The sequence below is a fragment of the Somniosus microcephalus genome, unplaced genomic scaffold (assembly GCF_052327205.1).
Source record: "Somniosus microcephalus isolate GS21.2 unplaced genomic scaffold, FLI_Smic_1.0 unresolved_chr7, whole genome shotgun sequence".
Lineage (NCBI taxonomy): Eukaryota > Metazoa > Chordata > Chondrichthyes > Squaliformes > Somniosidae > Somniosus > Somniosus microcephalus.
Genome location: NW_028225185.1, coordinates 16,192,054 through 16,211,709, shown reverse-complemented (window position 1 = coordinate 16,211,709; position 19,656 = coordinate 16,192,054). Strand labels below are relative to the sequence as shown.

The window sequence follows — 19,656 nt, the reverse complement described above, 5'->3', positions numbered from 1 at the left end:
CTTCTGTGGTAGAGAATTCCACAGGTTCACCGCTCTCTGGGTGAAGAAATTCCTCCTCATCTCTGTCCTAAATGGCTTACCCCTTATCCTTAGACTGTGACCCCTGGTTCTGGACTCCCCCGCCATCAGGAACATCCTTCCTGCATCTAGTCTGTCTAGTCCTGTTAGAATTTTATAAGTTTCAATGAGATCCCCTCTCATTCTTCTAAACTCCAGCGAATACAAGCCCAATCGACCCAATCTCTCCTCATACGTCATTCCTGCCATCCCAGGTATCAGCCTGGTGAATCTTTGCTGCACTCCCTCCATGGCAAGAACATCCTTCCTCAGATAAGGCGACCAAAACTGCACACAATACTCAAGGTGCGGTCTCACCAAGGCCCTGTACAACTGCAGCAAGACATCCTTGTTCCTGTACTCGAATCCTCTCGCTATGAAGGCCAACATGCCATTTGCCTTCTTAACCGCCTGCTGCACCTGCATGAAGTGCTTTGGAACGTTGTGAAAGGCGCTATATTGGTGTGAACACAGAGCGCGCACAAAGCATTTACACCAGGCTTCCTCGGTCCTCGGCAGCAGCACGACAGATTCAAACAAAGCAGAATGCGGCAGGCTCAGACCCCAGTCTCTGCTGATCTCGGGGGGGGCGGGAGCGGGATCAGCTTCATTCGGCGGCCCCTGGGCTAGGCAGGCTATCAGAAGGCCGGTGAAGAGGGGGACACAACACAAAATGGCGGCTCACAAGCTGCCTGCGTGCAACAGTTACAAAAAAACAAGCCTGGCAGAGAGTGGTAACCATTGAGCGGGTTTCAGTTCCCTCTGGACAGTATTTTTAGCGCACCTGTTATGTTCACCTACATTCCCAACTGTGACACCTGAACCTTAACCCATTTTAACAGGAAATTACATGAAAGCCTTAATATGCATGCTAAAAATAATGCACAGAGCATTGTAAACCCACAGATCCTTATTTAATTTAATGTAGAAATTTGAACAAATGCACTTCCTTCTTTAAGAACAAGGCAGGTAATCCACGTTTATCCAATTCAACAGACCAGCAGTAAAGTTCTAATACCATGTTTCACTTTCCCCCACCCCTTTCAGCAGGAAGTAGCCTCGTGCTCCAGGGTGACAGGGCACCCTATCTTCTTGCCTTCTGCCTCACCAATCTCACAAGTCACGGACTGTAACTCAAGCCCCGACTGGAGCGAACAGATCATTTTACCTCAATGGCGGCGAGGGTTAGGAGCTGGGTATTCCCATTTAGGTCAACAGCAGCTTTCAGTAGCTGACAGCGACTCTGCAGGCACACACAGCACCGGCTTTTCCAGGTCATCGCTTCAAACAGCACAGCTGCCTGCCCGCCCCCCACCCCGGCTCCAGAAGGGTTGACTCTTGCTGGGGTACAGTCCACTGGTATGTCGCCAAGGGCCCATTCTGCTTGCGTGAGCCAGGCACCGGGTGGTGCAGAAACACAGAAAAATCGGAGCAGGAGTCGGCCATTCGGCCCTTCGAGCCTGCTCCGCCATTCAATATGATCATGGCTGATCCTCTATCTCAATACCATATTCCCGCTCTCTCCCCATACCCCTTAATGCCTTTTGTGTCTAGAACTCTATCTATCTCCTTCTTAAATATATTCAGTGACTTGGCCTCCACAGCCTTCAGTGATAGAGAATTCCACAGGTTCACCACCCTCCGAGTGAAGAAATTTCTCCTCATCTCAGTCCTAAATGCCCTACCCCATATCCTGAGACTGTGACCCCTTGTTCTAGAACCCCCAGTCTGGGGAAACATCATAGAAACATAGAAGATAGGAGCAGGAGTAGGCCATTCGGCATCTCGAGCCTGCTCCGCCATTCAATGCGATCATGGCTGATCATCCAAATTCAGTACCCTGTCCCTGCTTTCTCCCCATATCCCTTGATCCCTTTAGCCTCAAGAAATATATCCAACTCCTTCTTGAATATATTTAATGAATTGGCCTCAACTGCCTTCTGTGGTAGAGAATTCCACAGGTTCACCACTCTCTGGGTGAAGAAATTCCTCCTCATCTCTGTCCTAAATGGCCTACCCCTTATCCTTAGACTGTGACCCCTGGTTCTGGACTCCCCCGCCATCGGGAACATCCTTCCTGCATCTAGTCTGTCTAGTCCTGTCAGAATTTTATACGTTTCAATGAGATCCCCTCTCATTCTTCTAAACTCTAGTGAATACAGGCCTAGTTGATCCAATCTCTCCTCATACGACAGTCCTGCCATCCCAGGAATCAGTCTGGTGAACCTTCGCTGCACTCCCTCTATGGCAAGTATATCCTTTCTTAGGTAAGGAGACCAAAACTGCACACAGTACTCCAGGTGTGGTCTCACCAAGGCCCTGTACAACTGTAGTAAGACATCCTTGCTCCTGTACTCAAATCCTCTTGCAATGAAGGCCAACATACCATTTGCCTTCCTAACTGCTTGCTAAAGCTGCAGAGCATCACAGCCCTATCCTCACTCTACAACTGCAGCACCCATTTTCCACCAGGAGTCAGTGGACAATAAGCAGAAGCCGGCGCCCTCGCAACTTCCCCTCTGCCTATGCCTATCCCAAGGCACTGTCCAGAAAGAGAGGTGATCTCATTGAAACATGCAAAATTCTTACAGGGCTCGACAGGGTAGATGCAGGGAGGATGTTTGCCCCTGCCTGGAGAGTCTAGAACCAGGGGTCACAGTCTCAGGATAAGGGGTCGGCCATTTACGACGGAGATGAGGAGAAATTTCTTCACTCAGAGGGCGGTGAATCTTTGGAATTCTCTACCCCAGAGAGCCGTGGAGGCTCAGTCGTTGAGTATATTCAAGGCTGAGATCGAGAGATTTTTGAATATTAAGGGATATGGTGACTGTTATAAATCTCATCATCATAAAGAAACTACTCATGAAATAACACTGGACGGCCAGCTGGTGGCGCCGTCCAAGGAGTATAAATACTCGGGCATGGGCCCAGCTTGCCCAGGGACATTTTGTAAGACAGGAACTAGTGAAGGACAACTAGACCTCCATGTTTTGAAACAAGTTGATTAAAGCCTTGCTTTATACTCAAACCAAAATGCATAGTGAGTTTATTACGTCAATTTAATCAACTTGTTTCAGAACATGGAGGTCTAGTTGTACTTCACTAGTTCCTTGTCTTACAAAATGTCCCGGGCAAGCTGGGCCCACGCCCGAGTATTTATACTCCTTGGACGGCGCCACCAGCTGGCCGTCCAGCGTTATTTGATGAGTAGTTTCTTGATGATGATGAGATTTATAACAGGGACAGTGCAGGAAAGTGCAGATGAGGTAGATGATCAGCCATGATCTCATTGAATGGCGGAGCAGGCTCGAGGGGCCGAATGGCCGACTCCTGCTCCTATTTCTTATGTTCTTATGTCACCCACAACACACCAGTCAGAATGAAAGAAAGGCCTGCATTTCTAGAGCGCCTTTCACGATCTCGGGACGCTCCAAAGCACTTGCGCTTACCCACACATACAGACACACAATTAACTCATTCTGAACGACTGGATCAGGTGTAGTCAGCGGAATTTCTGAAAACAACCCACTAATGTCCACCTGGAAGCAACTTCTTTACAGACAGGCAGGACATGGCAGGATCACGTGCTCCAGTGTAACCCTACGAGGTCAATCAACAACTTCCATTTACGCACAGAATTACATCAAATGTACAGCACTGAAACAGGCCATTCGGCCCCTCTGCTCCGTGCCGGTGTTTATGCTCCACACCAGCCTCCTCCCACCCCTCTTCATCTCACCCTATCAGCATATCCTTCTACTCCTTTCTCCCTCATCTAACCTCCCCTTAAATGCATCTATACTATTCGCCTCAACTACACCTTGTGGTAGCGAGTTCCACATTCTCACCACTCTCTGGGTAAAGAAGTTCCTCCTGAATTCCCGATTGGATTTATTAGTGACTCTCTTATATTGACGGCCCCCAGTTCTGGTCTCCCCCACAAGTGGAAACACTCTCTCTGCGTCTACTCTATCAAACCCTTTCGGAATTTTAAGGACCTCTATCAGGTCACCCCTCAGCCTTCCTTTTTCTCAAGAAAACAGCCCCAGCCTGTCCAATCTTTCCTGATGATTATAACCTCTCGGTTCTGATATCGTCCTTGTAAATCTTTCTTTGCACCTTCTCCAGTGCCTCCATATCCCTTTTTATAATCTGGAGACCAATGTTTCCTCTAATTCTTTTGTGCGTGGTCCTTTTAACTGGCTGCGCGGCCCATTCAAATTTTCGCGCATGCGCGGTTTCTTCCGTAGAAAAGCCAGTAACCGGCCTGCGCGGGACCTCCGGAACGCTCAGCGGCCACGCAGCTTAGAAGGAACGTTGATGGGGACCGGAACTGTACACAGTACTCCAAGTGCAGTCTAACCAGGGTTTGATACAAGTTTAACTTCTCTGCTTTTCAATTCTATCCCTCGAGAAATGAACCCGTGATTTGCTTTTATTTTTAAATGGCCTTATTATCCTGCATTGCTACTTTCAGTGATTTGAGTATCTGTACCCCTAGATCCCTTTGCTGCTCTACCCCATTTAGACTCTTGCACAATGGACGTTTTACCATGTTAAAGGCAAAGGCGCGTAGACAAAAAAATCAACACCGAGCCAAAGAAGGGGGCGTTAGGACACCTTAAACATTCACTCCCTCCACCACCGACCGGCGCACCGTGGCTGCAGTGTGGACCATCTACAAGATGCACTGCAGCAACTCGCCAAGGCTTCTTCGGCAGCACCTCCCAAACCCGCGACCTCTTCCACCTAGAAGGACAAGGGCAGCAGGCGCACGGGAACACCACCGCCTCCAAGTTCCTCTCCAAGTCACACACCATCCTGACTTGGAAATATATCAGGCCGTTCCTTCATCGTCGCTGGGTCAAAATCCTGGAACTCCCTCCCTAACCGCACTGTGGGAGCACCTTCACCACACGGGACTGCAGCGGTTCAAGAAGGCGGCTCACCACCACCTTCTCAAGGGGCGACTAGGGGATGGGCAATAAATGCCGGCCTTGCCAGCGATGCCCACATCCCATAAGGGAATTTTTAAAAAGTGACCAAAAGAGGTGGGTTTGGAGCGTCTTAAAAGGAAGAGAGGACGAGGCGGAGAGGTTTACGGAGGGAGTTCCAGAGCTTAGGGCTGAGAGAGCAAACAAACAATCAGTAAACAAGATCTGCTGGGACTTTCACAGGTGCAGAGTGGCAAGAGATCCCAGTCGGAGATGCGCGACACTGCAGCATAAATCCGCCATCGCGGAAGCACGGCAGTGTGGCAAGTGGTTGCGGTACTGGACTAACAACCCAGGTGCAGTGATATCTCATTCCGCCACGTCAAATTGTGATATTGAATTCAATAAATTTGCGGGCAGGCATCCCACACAAAACAAAAATAAGGAAACAGGAAAGCTGATCGGATTGTCCCGAAAACCCACTAAATGTCCGTCAGGGAAGGGAACCTGCCACCCAGCCAGCCTGGCCGACACGAGAGTCCCGTCCCACGCCATGTGGTACACAAAGTAGCTTCGCGCGCCTTTCAATTGTAAAATAAAATGGTTCGAAGGCCGGCCACCACTTTCTATTTGGCAACTGGAAACGGGCAATAAAACTTTTTTAAAAATCAAACTCAGGATAATCTCCAGCTCGGTTTGCTCTCTCTCACCACCATACCATTAGAGTAAGCAGGTTATAAGAACATAAGAAATAGGAGCAGGAGTTGGCCATTCGGCCCCTCGTGCCTGCTCTGCCATTCAATAAGATCATGGCTGATCCTCGACCTCAACTCCACTCTCCCGCCCGATCTCCATATCCCTCGATTCCCCTAGAGTCCAAAAATCTCTCGATCTCAGCCTTGAATATACCCAACGACTGAGCCTCCACAGCCCTCTGGGGCAGAGAATTCCAAAGATTCACCGCCCTCTGAGTGAAGAAATTCCTCCTCATCTCAGTCCGAAATGGCCGAGTCCTTATCCTGAGACTGTGACCCCTGGTTCTAGACTCTCCAGCCAGGGGGAAACAGCCTCTCAGCATCTACCCTGTCAATCCCCCTCAGAATCTTGTATGTTTCAATGAGATCACCTCTCATTCTTCTAAACTCCAGAGTGTATAGCCAATTCTACACAATCTCTCCTCATAGGACAGCCCTCTCATCCCAGGAATCAATCTAGTGAACCTTCGTTGCACCGCCTCCAAGGCAAGTGTATCCTTCCTTCAATAAGGAGACCAAAACTGTGCCCAGTACTCCAGGTGTGGTCTCACCAAGGCCCTGTACAATTGTAGTAAGACTTCCTTACTCTAATACTCCAACCCCCTTGCAATAAAGGCCAACATGCCATTTGCCTTCCTAATTGCTTGCTGTACCTGCATGCTAACTTTCTGTGTTTCTTACACGAGGACACCCAAATCAAAAGTTAATATTACTCAGTATTTGAGGCGCTCTGGGACTTGTTCTGCAAAAGTGCACAATGCTGCACACGGTAAGTATAGAGACCAGCAGAATTTGGCGCAGGATGTTGCAGATTCATTTATCATCGCCCACTCCGTGTGTTAAACAGCACGCTAAGGGAAATAAGCGGGAAAAATGAGGATTCTTCCTGCGATAAAAAAAAACATTTCCTTCGCCACCCCGCCCCCCAAAAGGAGCAAGTGGATTAACAGTGAGGGTTGTTGTAAATCTCATCATCATCATCAAGAAACTACTCAGAAAATAACGCTGGACAGCTAGCTGGTGGCGCCGTCCAAGGAGTATAAATACTCGGGCGTGGGCCCAGCTTACCAGGACATTTTGTAAGACAAGGAACTAGTGAAGTACAACTAGACCTCCATGTTCTGAAACAAGTTGATTAAAGCCTTGCTTTATACTTGAACCAAGTGCATAGTGAGTTTTATTACGTCAGTGGTCTCGTACATGCCAAGCTCTTCCCTGCCTTCGCAATGAGGTTTAAAACGAGACTCAGCACCCAGATCCTATTCGAACTCGTTCTTTCCTCAAAACTGTGGAACTCCTCACCTCCCTTGGGCTCTCTTTCGTCCTGCAGTCCTTCGAAACCAAGTTACCGAACCACCACTTCTTGATCTCTCTCTCTCATCTATTTCTTTCCGTCTTGAAGAGTATGGGCCTTGACCTAGATTTATCCAATTAGCAGCAACAGTTTTCAGAGGTGCTGTCAGTTTTCTGGAAAAATTACACTTGGTCGCGAGAGGAAATGGCCATCATCTTACTGCAGAAAGAAAAAAAAAGTGACCTTGCAACCTGGGGCGATTGCTATCTGACAATTCAGACGGTCAAAGTTCCTGGGATCACAGACACGCACAAGGAGCTCAATTCTTCCTCTGCTGATACTCTGTGCAGCAAAGGCAATTAAAAAAAACACCCACAAAATCCCAGTGCCCTCTTTTAGCACAGAGGACAACGTTTAATTTCTGACAACGGAGCAAGTGTTGTATAATCACACTCCCTTCCTGGTTTCTAAACATTTTAGCTCATGAAACACACCTGGGTTCAATCTTATTTTTCCATGTAAAGGATACTGTGTTATATTAAACAGAAAGACTTGCATTTCTATCACATCTTAGCTCGACACCATCCAGGACAAAGCAGCCCGCCTGATTGGCACCCCATCCACCACCTTAAACATTCACTCCCTCCACCACCGGCGCACCGTGGCTGCAGTGTGTACCATCTACAAGATGCACTGCAGCAACTCGCCAAGGCTTCTTCGGCAGCACCTCCCAAACCCGCGACCTCTTCCACCTAGAAGGACAAGGGCAGCAGGCGCACGGGAACACCACCACCTCCAAGTTCCCCTCCGAGTCACACACACCATCCTGACTTAGAAGTATATCGGCCGTTCCTTCATCGTCGCTGGGTCAAAATCCTGGAACTCCCTCCCTAACAGCACTGTGGGAGCACCTTCACCACACGGACTGCAGCGGTTCAAGAAGGCGGCTCACCACCACCTTCTCAAGGGCAATTAGGGGATGGGCAACAAATAAACAAATAAAAAAAGACATCTCAAAGCGCCTTACAGCCAATGAAGTACTTCCGATGGATGGGCCACATCGTCCGCATGCCCCATACGAGACTTCCAAAACAAGCGCTCTACTCAGAGCTCCGACACAGCAAGAGAGCCGCAGGTGGGCAGAGGAAACGCTTCAAGGACACCCTCAAAGCCTCCTTGAAAAAATGCAACATCCCCTCCGACACCTGGGAATCCCTGGCCCAAGACCACACAAAGTGGAGGAGAAGCATCCGGGAAGGCGCCGAATACCTCGAGTCTCTTCGCCGGGAGCAAGTGGAAGCCAAGCGCAAACAGCGGAAGGAGCGCACGTCAACCCAAGCACCCCACACCCACCCGCCCCTTCAACCACTGTCTGCCCCACCTGTGACAGAGACTGTAGGTCCCGCATTGGACTCATCAGTCACCTGAGAACTCATTTTTAATGTGGAAGCAAGTCATCCTCGGTTCCGAGGGACTGCCTAAGCAGAAGGCAACTTTTGAAGTATGGTCACTGTTGTAATGTAGTAAACACGGCAGCCAATTTGCGCACAGCAAGATCCCACAAACCACGAGATCATAATCAAATAATTAGTGATGTTGGTTGAGGGATAAATATTGGCCCCAGGACACCGGGGAGAACTCCCCCTGCTCTTCTTCCAATAGTGGCCGTGGGATCTTTTACATCCACCCGAGAGGGCAGACGGGGCCTCGGTTTAACGTCTCATCCGAAAGACGGCACCTCCGACAGTACTGGCGCTCCCTCAGCACTGGCACTGGGAGTGTCAGCCTGGATTATGGGCTCAAGTCTCTGGAGTCCGACTTGAACCCACAAGAGTTAGTCATAAGCGCAGGATGGCGAGTAGGAGCAGAGCTCCGCTCTCTATAACCATGGGGAGTTCAGCACTGATCAAAGACTGTACCTGGGACCTTCCTGGTCTGTGTGGGCCCACCCGGTGGGTGCAAGTTTTCAACCTACTTTAAACCAACTGATTGTAGTTTTGCCTGCATTGAGCTAGAGAAAACTTTTATTCATCCAAGACTTAATGTCAGGCACAACGACATATATTTATACAGCACCTTTAATGTAGTAAAACGTCCCAAGGTGCTTCACAGGAGCGATTATCAAACAAAATTTGACACCGAGCCACATATGGAGATATTAGGACAGGTGACCAAACCTTGGTCAAAGAGGTCGGTTTTAAGGAGCGTCTTAATGGAGGAGAGAGAGGCGGAGAGGTTTAGGGAGGGAATTCCAGAGCTCGGGGCCCAGGCGGCTGAAGGCACGGCCGCCAATGGTGGGGCGATGGAAATCGGGGGATGCGCAAGAGGCCAGAATTGGAGGAGCGCAGAGATCTCGGGGGGGGGGGGGTGGGGAGGGGTTGTGGGGCTGGAGGAGATTACAGAGATAGGGAGGGGGGCAAGGGCCATGGTGGGATTTGAACACAAGGATGAGAATTTTTAAATCAAGGTGTTGTTTAACCGGGAGCCAGTGTAGGTCAACGAGCACAGGGGTGATGGGTGAACGGGAACTGGTGTGAGTTAGGACACGGGCAGCAGAGATTTGGAGGACTGATGGGTGAGACTAGAACTAGGGGGCATAATCTAAGAATAAGGGGCTGCCCTTTCAAAACTGAGATGAGGAGAAACTTCTTCACTCAGAGGATAGTAAATCTATGAAATTTGCTACCTCAGAGAGCTGTGGGAGCTGCGACATTAAATAAATTTAAAATGGAGATGGACAGTTTCCTAGCAGATAAGGGAATTAGGGGTTACGGGGAGAGGGCAGGGAAGTGGACGCGAGTCTAGATTCGGATCAGCCATGATCCTATTGAATGGCAGAGCAGGCCCGAGGGGCCGTATGGCCTACTCCTGCTCCTACTTCTTATGTCCTTATGACCTCAAGTTTATCTCAAGGCACAACAGGTTTGGAATCAGAAGAAGAGGTGGAAAGGTAAAGCTGCAAGCCATTAACGCACAAAGGAAACCTGATGTGGATAATGTCACCACGGGACAGTGTATAGACAAATGATTTGGAGGGATTCACACAGATGGTGACCTTGAGTACAAGGGAGGGAAGACTGGCAATGTCATCTTTGGGACAAGCGTGAATGGAAGCAGGAGAGCGCAGTGGCATGCTGATGGACTGCTGAGAAAAACTGAAGGAGGACAGATTGATCCACAGTGTCAAAGACAGCAGAGAGAAGGATAGTGAGTCACAAGGATCATTAACAAACTATGGCCAAAGCAATCTCCGTTATTTTAGCAGACTGCAGGGCCGAAAACAGGGAACACTGTGCAAGGTGGGCGTGTAGCTGCGAGACAACACACTGTAGGATTTGAGGGGATGGAAAGATTTGGTACAGGGTGATAATTGAAGAGGTCGAGGACGTTGACAGTAGGTTTATTGTTTTATTAAGTGTGGACAGTGATGGCTGTTGTGAAGAAAGAATTTCATTTCTATAGCGCCTTTTACGACCACCAGACGTCTCAAAGCGCTTTACAGCCAACGAAGTACTTTTTGAAGTGTGGTCACTGTTGTAATGTGGGAAACGTGGCAGACAATTTGCTCACAGCAAGCTCCCACAAACAGCAATGTGACCATGACCAGATCATCTGTTTTTGTTATGTTGGTTGAGGGATTCAAATTGGCCCCAGGACACCGGGGAGAACTCCCCCCTGCTCTTCTTCAAAATAGTGCTATGGGATCTTTTACGTCCACCTAAGAAAGCAGACGGGGCCTCGGTTTAACATCTCATCCGAAAGACGGCACCTCTGACAGTGCAGCGCTCCCTCAGTACCGCCCCTCCGACAGTGCGGCACTCCCTCAGCACTGCCCCTCCGACAGTGCTGCGCTCCCTCAGTACTGCCCCTCCGACAGTGCGGCGCTCCCTCAGTACTGCCCCTCCGACAGTGCGGCGCTCCCTCAGTACCGCCCCTCCGACAGTGCGGCGCTCCCTCAGTACCGCCCCTCCGACAGTGCGGCGCTCCCTCAGTACCGCCCCTCCGACAGTGCGGCGCTCCCTCAGTACCGCCCCTCCGACAGTGCGGCGCTCCCTCAGTACCGCCCCTCCGACAGTGCGGCGCTCCCTCAGTACTGCCCCTCCGACAGTGCGGCGCTCCCTCAGTACCGCCCCTCCGACAGTGCGGCGCTCCCTCAGTACCGCCCCTCCGACACTCCCTCAGTACTGCCCCTCCGACAGTGCGGCGCTCCCTCAGTACTGTACTGGAGTGTCAGCTTGAATTTCTGCGCTCAAGTCTCTGCGACTCGAACCCACCATCTTGTGACTCGGAGGCGGGAGCGTGCTGCTCACATCGTCGAAGGTAAAAGACAGGCTCGAGCTCAGCTCGGACTTCACCCACTTGCCGGCGCCCTGTCCCTTGATTAAAATAGTCTGCCAGCATTACAATAGAATCACACGAGAAGGAGAAATGTCGGTGTGAGGATGGCTGGTGCGGGGTGCGGGGGGGGGGGGGGGGGGGGGGAGCGTGTAACGAGACTGACACCCATGGAACTGTTCGCCAACGTTGCTCACCACCTTCAGCAGAGCAGTGGAGAAGACTGAAGGTCACACACACACCTTCCTTAAAGTTACACGGAGTGCCAGGAATTTGTTCTGCAAGCTGCCACCGAGCAGGTACAGCGTAGGAGCCAACCTCAAAAGCAGAGACATCAAAAGAAATAGCTTTTAAAAAAAAACAATACACCTACCGGTTTAAAACCTTGGCATAGGATTACTGGCAATAATCCAACCTCAGGGTTCGACGGCAGCACAAACCTTACGAGCCTCGTTCTTGCAGGTTACGACATCGTCCACGGTTTGCTCCAACCTAGCAGAGATCCAACAATGAGATTTGGTCAACGACATCCACCCTTCATTTTATTTTGCAGCCGCCGGTCGGCTGCGAGACCCCGGTCAGCCCCCAGAGAAATTCAGAAACCTGAAACCGGATTAGTCTTGTAATCCACTGCCAATCTCCCGGCTCAAAAGCATCAGCATTGCTGCCACAGGGAGCAGCAATGGAGAATCCCGCAGCCCAGACTAGGAGAGCCGTGACAGCAGCAGGTCAGACCAAATAAGACCACCGTAGCAAATAACTTGTCATTCAATAGCTGACTCTCAAATTTTCCAGCCACAACCTTAAACTCCTGTAGAAACATAGAAGATAGGAGCAGGAGTAGGCCATTCAGCCACTCGAGCCTGCTCCGCCATTCAATGAGATCATGGCTGATCATCCAAATTCAGTACCCTGTCCCTGCTTTCTCCCCATATCCCTTGATCCCTTTAGCCTTAAGAAATATATCCAACTCCTTCTTGAATATATTTAATGAACTGGCCTCCACCGCCTTCTGTGGTAGAGAATTCCACAGGTTCACCACTCTCTGGGTGAAGAAATTCCTCCTCATTTCTGTCCTAAATGGCTTACCCCTTATCCTTAGACTGTGACCCCTGGTTCTGGACTCCCCGGCCATCGGGAACATCCTTCCTGCATCTAGTCTGTCTAGTCCTGTCAGAATTTTATAAGTTTCAATGAGATCCCCTCTCATTCTTCTAAACTCCAGCGAGTATAAGCCCAATCAACCCAATCTCTCCTCATACGTCATTCCTGCCATCCCAGGTATCAGTCTGGTGAATCTTCGCTGCACTCCCTCCATGGCAAGAACATCCTTCCTCAGATAAGGATTGGGACACCCAACCTGGTAAAAGAAAGGCTTACATTTCTACAGCCCCTTTCACATCCGCAGGGCGTCCCGACGCGCTTTACAGCCAATGAAGTACTTTTTTTGAAGTGTAGTCACTGTTGTAATGTGAGAAACGCGGCAGCCAATTTGCGCACAGCAAGCTCCCACAAATAGCAATGTGAGAACAACCAGGTCATCTGTTTTTAGGTGTTGGTGGAGGGATAAATATTGGCTATAGCAGCTGGGAGAACTCTCCAGCTCTTCTTCAAAGCAGTGCCGCCGGATTTTTCACGTCCACCCGAGGGGGCAGACGGGGCCTCGGTTCAACAACACATCCAAAAGACGGCACCTCCGACAGTGCGGCGCTCCCTCAGTACCACCCCTCGGACAGTGCAGCGCTCCCTCAGTACCGCACCTCCGACAGTGCGGCGCTCCCTCAGTACTGCCCCTCCGACAGTGCGGCGCTCCCTCAGTACCCGCCCCTCCAACAGTGCGGCGCTCCCTCAGTACTGCCCCTCCGACAGTGCGGCGCTCCCTCAGTACTGCCCCTCCGACAGTGTGGCGCTCCCTCAGTACTGCCCCTCCGACAGTGCGGAGCTCCCTCAGTACCGCCCCTCCGACAGTGCGGCACTCCCTCAGTACTGCCCCTCCGACAGTGCGGCGCTCCCTCAGTACTGCCCCTCCGACAGTGCGGTGCTCCCTCAGTACTGCCCCTCCGACAGTGTGGCGCTCCCTCAGTACTGCCCCTCCGACAGTGCGGCGCTCCCTCAGTACCGCCCCTCCGACAATGTGGCGCTCCCTCAGTACTGCCCCTCTGACAGTGCGGCGCTCCCTCAGTACTGGCACCGGAGCGTCAGCCTAGATTTTATGCTCAAGACTGGAACCCACAGTCTTCTGGCTCACAGGTGAGAGTGCGGCCTCTGCGCTACGGCTGACACCATGGATTACCCACTTTAAATTTCAGGCTAAACACAAGTACCAGCTGGTGTACCAGCAGCACCTGTACAAATGTTGTTGCCCCTTTCTCACCTTTTACGTACAAAAATTTCAGAAGAGGGAGGCGGAAAGGAGGCAAAAATACATCATTAAAAATAGAAAAGCTGGGAATACAAAGCCATGCAGGTCGCCCCTGAAAAATACAGGTTAAAGTTCCAGATGGGATGCTTCACCCCAGATTCCTGCCCTCACATCTGGCAAGGGATCGCAAATGAACCTGGTGTCTTCATTCATAGGAATCATAGAGTAACGGCACAGAAGGAGGCCATTCGGCCCATCAAGTCCGTGCCGGCTCTCTGTAGAGCGATCCAGTCAGTCCCGTTCCCCCGCTCTATCCCCGTAGCCCTGCAAGTATATTTCCCTCAAGTGCCTATGCAGTCTCCCCTTGAATGCGGGAACATTGGGAACAGGAGACCATTCAGCCACTCGGGTGGCTGCTCCGCCATTCAATTAGATCAGGGCCGATCAGCACCTCAAATCCATTTACCCGCCTTTGCTCTGTATCCCTCAATACCCTTACCCAACAAAAACCGATCAATCTCAGTCTTTAAAGCTCCAATTGTCCCAGCATGCACAGCCTTTTTGGGCTGTGGGGGGGGGGGGGGGGGGGCGGTGGGGAGGGGAAAAGAGAATTCCAGATTTCGATCAGCACTTCGAAATGGCCTAGAACAAATTTTAAGATTATGTCCCCTTGTTCTCAATTCTGCTACCAGAATAGTTCCAAAACAGATGATCCGGTCATTATCACATTGCTGTTTGTGGGAGCTTGCTGTGCGCAATTTGGCTGCTGCGTTTCCTACATTACAACAGTGACCACACTTCAAAAAGTACTTCATTGGCTGTAAAGCGCTTCGAGACGTCCTGAGGTGATGAAAGGCGCTGGAGAGAGACAAGTCTTTCTATAACTGTAATCAGCTAACTCGGTACCGGCCTGGGAACGCCGGGTCCGAAAGGCTCAGCGCCACCCCAGGCACTGCCTTCACCCACTAGACCATTGGAAAAACGTACTGTGTTGAACTGATTGTGAACGTTTAGATAGTTGTTTGCAGGTGACGGGATCATTCACCCACCCGTTACCCATCCTGTGTCTGACCATGTAGAAGGCAGATTTTACAGAGTGGTCACAACGCAGAGCTCACCCCCCCTGCTATAATATCACTGTGGTTTATGGTTGGAACTCGGTGTCTCTGCAGTTAGTGTTCCCTGAGCTTCAACCTGTATATACACACACAGCAACAATTTGTATTTATATAGCACCTTTAACGTAGGAAAACATCCCAAGGCGCTGCACAGGAGTATTTTAAGACAAAAAATTTGACACCGAGCCACGAGGAATAATTAGGGCAGGTGACCAAAAGCTTGGTCAAAGATGTAGGTTTTAAGGAGCCTCTTAAAGGAGGAAAGAGAGGTAGCGAGGCAGAGAGGTTTAGGCAGGGAATTCCAGAGCTTAGGGCCCAGGCAATAGAAGGCACGACCACCAATGCTTGTGCGATTTATAATCAGGGATGCTCAAGAGGGTACAATTATATACCTTTTTAAGTGCTAAGAAAAGGGCAGATAATGAGTTACAGGTTACTGGCACAGCAGGGAGGTGGCATCGTAAACCTGCAGGAGCTTGCTGTGCGCAGAGTGAGCTGTTGTGCTTCCTACATTACAACAGTGACTGCATTTCAAAAAGTACTTCATTGGCTGTGAAGCGCTTTGAGACATTCAGTGGTTGTCAAAGGCAAGTCTTTCTTTCCTCATCTCAGTCCTAAATGGCCGACCCCGTATCCTGAGACTGTGACCCCTGGTTCTAGACTCTCCAGCCAGGGTGGGGGGGGAAACAGCCTCAGCATCTACCCTGACAATCAAAGATCAGGAGCGTGGGTGAAAATGTGTGTGCGGGGCAGACGGTGCAGGGGGAGGGGGGTGGGTGGAGGTTAAACCATTGGAAAGGTGGTGTGGGGCGGGGGGGGGGTGGGGGGGGAGGCTAAACCCCCCCCATTCCCCAATTGTACAAGGACACCCAGGTCTTGTTGATGTACAAAGGGACCTGGGTGTCCTTGTACACCAGTCACTGAAAGCAAACATGCAGGTGCAGCAAGCAGTTAGGAAGGCAAATGGTATGTTGGCCTTCATTGCAAGGGGATTTGAGTACAGGAGCAAGGATGTCTTACTACAGTTACACAGGGCCTTGGTGACACCACACCTGGAGCACTGTGTGCAGTTTTGGTCTCCTTACCTAAGAAAGGATATACTTGCCATAGAGGGAGTGCAGCGAAGGTTCACCAGACTGATTCCTGGGATGGCAGGACTGTCGTATGAAGAGAGATTGGGTCGACTAGGCCTGTATTCACTAGAATTTAGAAGAATGAGAGGGGATCTCATTGAAACTTATAAAATGCTGACAGGGCTAGACAGACTGGATACAGGGAGGATGTTCCCGATGGCAGGGGAGTCCAGAACCAGGGGTCACAATCTAAGGATAAGGGGTAAGCCATTTAGGACAGAGATGAGGAGGAATTTCTTCACCCAGAGAGTGGTGAACCTGTGGAATTCTCTACCACAGAAGGCAGTTGAAGCCAATTCATTAAATATATTCAAGAAGGAGTTGGATATATTTCTTAAGGCTAAAGGTATCAAGGGATATGGGGAGAAGGCAGGGACAGGGTACTGAATTTGGATGATCAGCCACGATCGCATTGAATGGTGGAGCAGGCTCGAGGGGCCGAATGGCCGACTCCTGCTCCTATCTTCTATGTTTCTAAATGGCCGACCCCGTTATTCTGAGACTGTGACCCCCCCCCTGGTTCTAGACCAGCCCCACTCAGCCAGGGGAGACATCTACCCTGTCAATCAAAGATCAAGAGAGTGGGTGAAAGTGAGGGAGGGGAAAAGAGAGTGAGGGAGGGCTAAACCATTGGAGAGGTGGGGGGGTGGGGGGGGGAAGAGGAGAAGGCTAACCCCCCCATTCCCCAATTGGTCCCGCCCACTCCCTGACCTCTGACCCCCCGAGGCTCCTCTTACCTGTTGTCAAGGTGGGAACTTGAGCCAATTCACACTTTTGAAGGGGGCAAAAAACATGATTTTTTTTCTTTTAAAAACTCTCATATCAAATAAAAGCATTCTATTTCAATTGCTCATCCCTTACCTGTCGTCCGACGCGGTTGTCAAGTGATTTATTTTTTCTTTCCTTCCCTTTCGATTTAACCGAATCTGACAGACGACACTTTACAAAGACAGAAATAAAAAGCTGCGCGATTTAATTTTGAGCGTGTTTTATTTTAATTTTTTTCCGCCGCCCGTTCGCTCTGTCGGCTCTCTATCTTCTCCCCCCTCGACCGCCGTCCAGCCAGAAATTCTTCAGCCGACGCAACCTGCCGGCCAAAGTCCCGCCTCCCGCTTCTTCTTTTCCCGGGGGGTCATTGGTTGCGCCTCCCAGCCATTCCCATTGGCTCTGGGCGCTGTCCGTCAGCCGACGCCCCTCCGCCGCCAGGATGTTCTCCTCACGCCCCTCTCCCCACCGATTGGTCCGCAGCGCTGTCAATCAGGAAATACCACCTCTCTATTGGTGGATTCGCCCCAGACGTCAGTAACACCCGTCCCCCCGCGTAGGTCAAACCCGGCTTTCAGCCCACGTGCCCGCCCCTCCCTTTCCATTGGTCCAGAGTGCTGTCAATCACAAAACGCCCCCCTCCGCATTGGTCTATTCGCCCCACCTCTCCCCCCGGACGTCAGTAAGACCCGCACCCTCCGTGTCGGTCGGAGCCGGCTTTCGCCTTGCGCCCGCCCCTCCCTTCCCATTAGCTTAGAGTTCTGTCAATCATGAAATTGGTGTATTGGTGTATTCGCCCGCCAAGGCTGTCAGTCCCGCCCCCGTCGTAGGTTGACCTTCTGCAGCCGGCACGCGCCTGGCGCCCGCCCCTCCATTCCCATTGGTCTAGCGCGATGTCAATCATGAAAAACCTCATCCGCATTGGTGTATTCGCCTCCCACCCCCCTGGTCGTATTTAAGACCCGCCCCCGTGTAGGTCGGAGCCGGCATTCGCCTCGCGCCCGCCCCTTCCTTCCCATTGGTCCAGAGCGCTGTCAATCAGGAAATACCCCCTCCTCATTGGTGTATTCGACTCCCCGGGCCGTCAGTCCCGCCCCCAAGCCCGGCCAGAGGCAGAGGTAGGTTGTCCGCCGGAGCCGGCTCACTTTATAATGAATAATAATCATTAGTGTCTCAATGAATCGGTATTTTTTTTAATGTAAGAATACATATTGAAGAAAAATCTGAGGGAACCAGTGGTTGGCGTGCCTCTTTTTTTGTTAAATCTGACTCTGCGGTGCCGGTCAACAGGCAGGGCGAAAGCTGGCGTCACCTGAGACAAACGCACGTCGCCATTGGTTCAGCGCTTTTCTGGGCGGGGCCTTTCCTTAACCACGCCCTTCTGGGCCTGAGGGGGCGGGGCCTAAATGAGTCTTAAAGGCACAGTGACCCTTCTCAGCTGCTTGCAAACCAGCCAAGTCTCTTAAAGCTACACACACGCAATCCTTTCCTTCCTGCCTGGCTGGGATGTGCTCCAGTGGATCCTGGCGAGCCTCCATGATCTCAACCCAAGTGGCCATTCTTCCTGTGCGAGTCCAGACGGCGGGGCGGGGCGATATTTGACTGTGGCGGGCGGCGCACCGCAGCCAAGCCCCATCGTGTTCTCAGGACATTTAGGACTGAGAGGAGGAGAAATTTCTTCACTCGGAGGGAGATGAACCTGTGGAATTCTCTACCACAGAAGGCTGTGGAGGCCAAGTCACTGAATATATTTAAGAAGGCGGTAGATAGATTTCTAGACACAAAAGGCATCAAGGGGTATGGGGAGAGAGCGGGAATATGGTATTGAGATAGAGGATCAGCCATGATCATATTGAATGGCGGAGCAGGCTCGAAGGGCCGAACGGCCGACTCCTGCTCCTATTTTTCTTTGTTTCTATGTTTATCTACCTGTCCTGCTACCTTCAGGGATCTGTGGACTTGCACTCCAAGGTCCCTCTGTTCCTCTACACTCCACAGTATCCTACCATTTATTGTGTAATCCCTTGCCTTGTTATATCCTTCTATTCCTTTCTCCCTCGTGTGTTTATCCAGCCTCCCCTTAAATGCATCTACGCTATTCGCCTCGACCACTCCTTGTGGTAGCGAGTTCCACATTCTCTGGGTAAAGAAGTTTTTTCTATGTTTCTAGCAGAGCTGGAAGGAATCCATAAAAAAAAATAACACACTCGGTTTGGGGGGGTGCGGGGGTGGTGGGGGGGTGCGGGGGGTGGTGGTTGGCGGGGGGGGGTGGGTGGGTTGGGAGAGAGGAAATCCCAGGTGGAGAAACTGATGTGTGAGACGGTTCCTCGAATCCTAGGGTGCGATCTTGCCAGCCCTGGGGAGGCGGGTACGGAGGCAGGACTGCCGGGAAAATGGCAGAATCTGGGGGCGGGTGCCCAACCGCCCCCAACCCACCTCCGTGCCATCTCCCCGGGAGGTGGGTAGCCGTCCTGCGCCGAGTCCCGTCTCCCCGGAGGTGGGACAGGGATTACATCCACTTAACTGCCTGTTAACAGGTAGTTATTCCATTCAATTCAATTCAATTTTTATTTGTCACGTGTGTACTGCACAATGAAATGTTGATTTTTACGAGTCCTCCCAACATTGGAATAAATATGGCATAGCAATGATAAAAATACTAATAGAAATACAGTAATAATAAATAAAACAACAGTAATAAATAATAATAAATTATTCATTCATGAGTCTTATGGCCTGGGGGTAGAAGCTGTTTCGAAACCTGCTGGTACGAGACCGTATGCTTCGGTATCTCTTACCGGACGGGAGCAGGGCGAAGAGGTTGTGGCTGGGGTGGCTCGCGTCTTTGATGATTCTCAGGGCCTTCCCCCGGCACCTCTCGGGGTAGACATCCTGCACAGCAG

General features: G+C 50.9%; 1 protein-coding gene across 2 annotated transcripts in view; it reads right to left on the bottom strand.

The window, feature by feature from the left end:
• LOC147086581 (zinc finger and BTB domain-containing protein 7B-like) overlaps positions 1–17,108 on the bottom strand; it is a 172,570-nt gene extending 155,462 nt beyond the window's left edge. For both annotated transcript variants that reach the window (XM_085978726.1, XM_085978725.1), the window contains exons 1-2: positions 16,850–17,108; positions 11,749–11,867 (exon numbers count right to left, since the gene is read on the bottom strand). The gene's annotated coding sequence lies outside the window, so the exon portion shown is untranslated. The remainder of the gene's footprint in view (positions 1–11,748; positions 11,868–16,849) is intronic.
• Between the last annotated feature and the right edge of the window lie 2,548 nt (positions 17,109–19,656).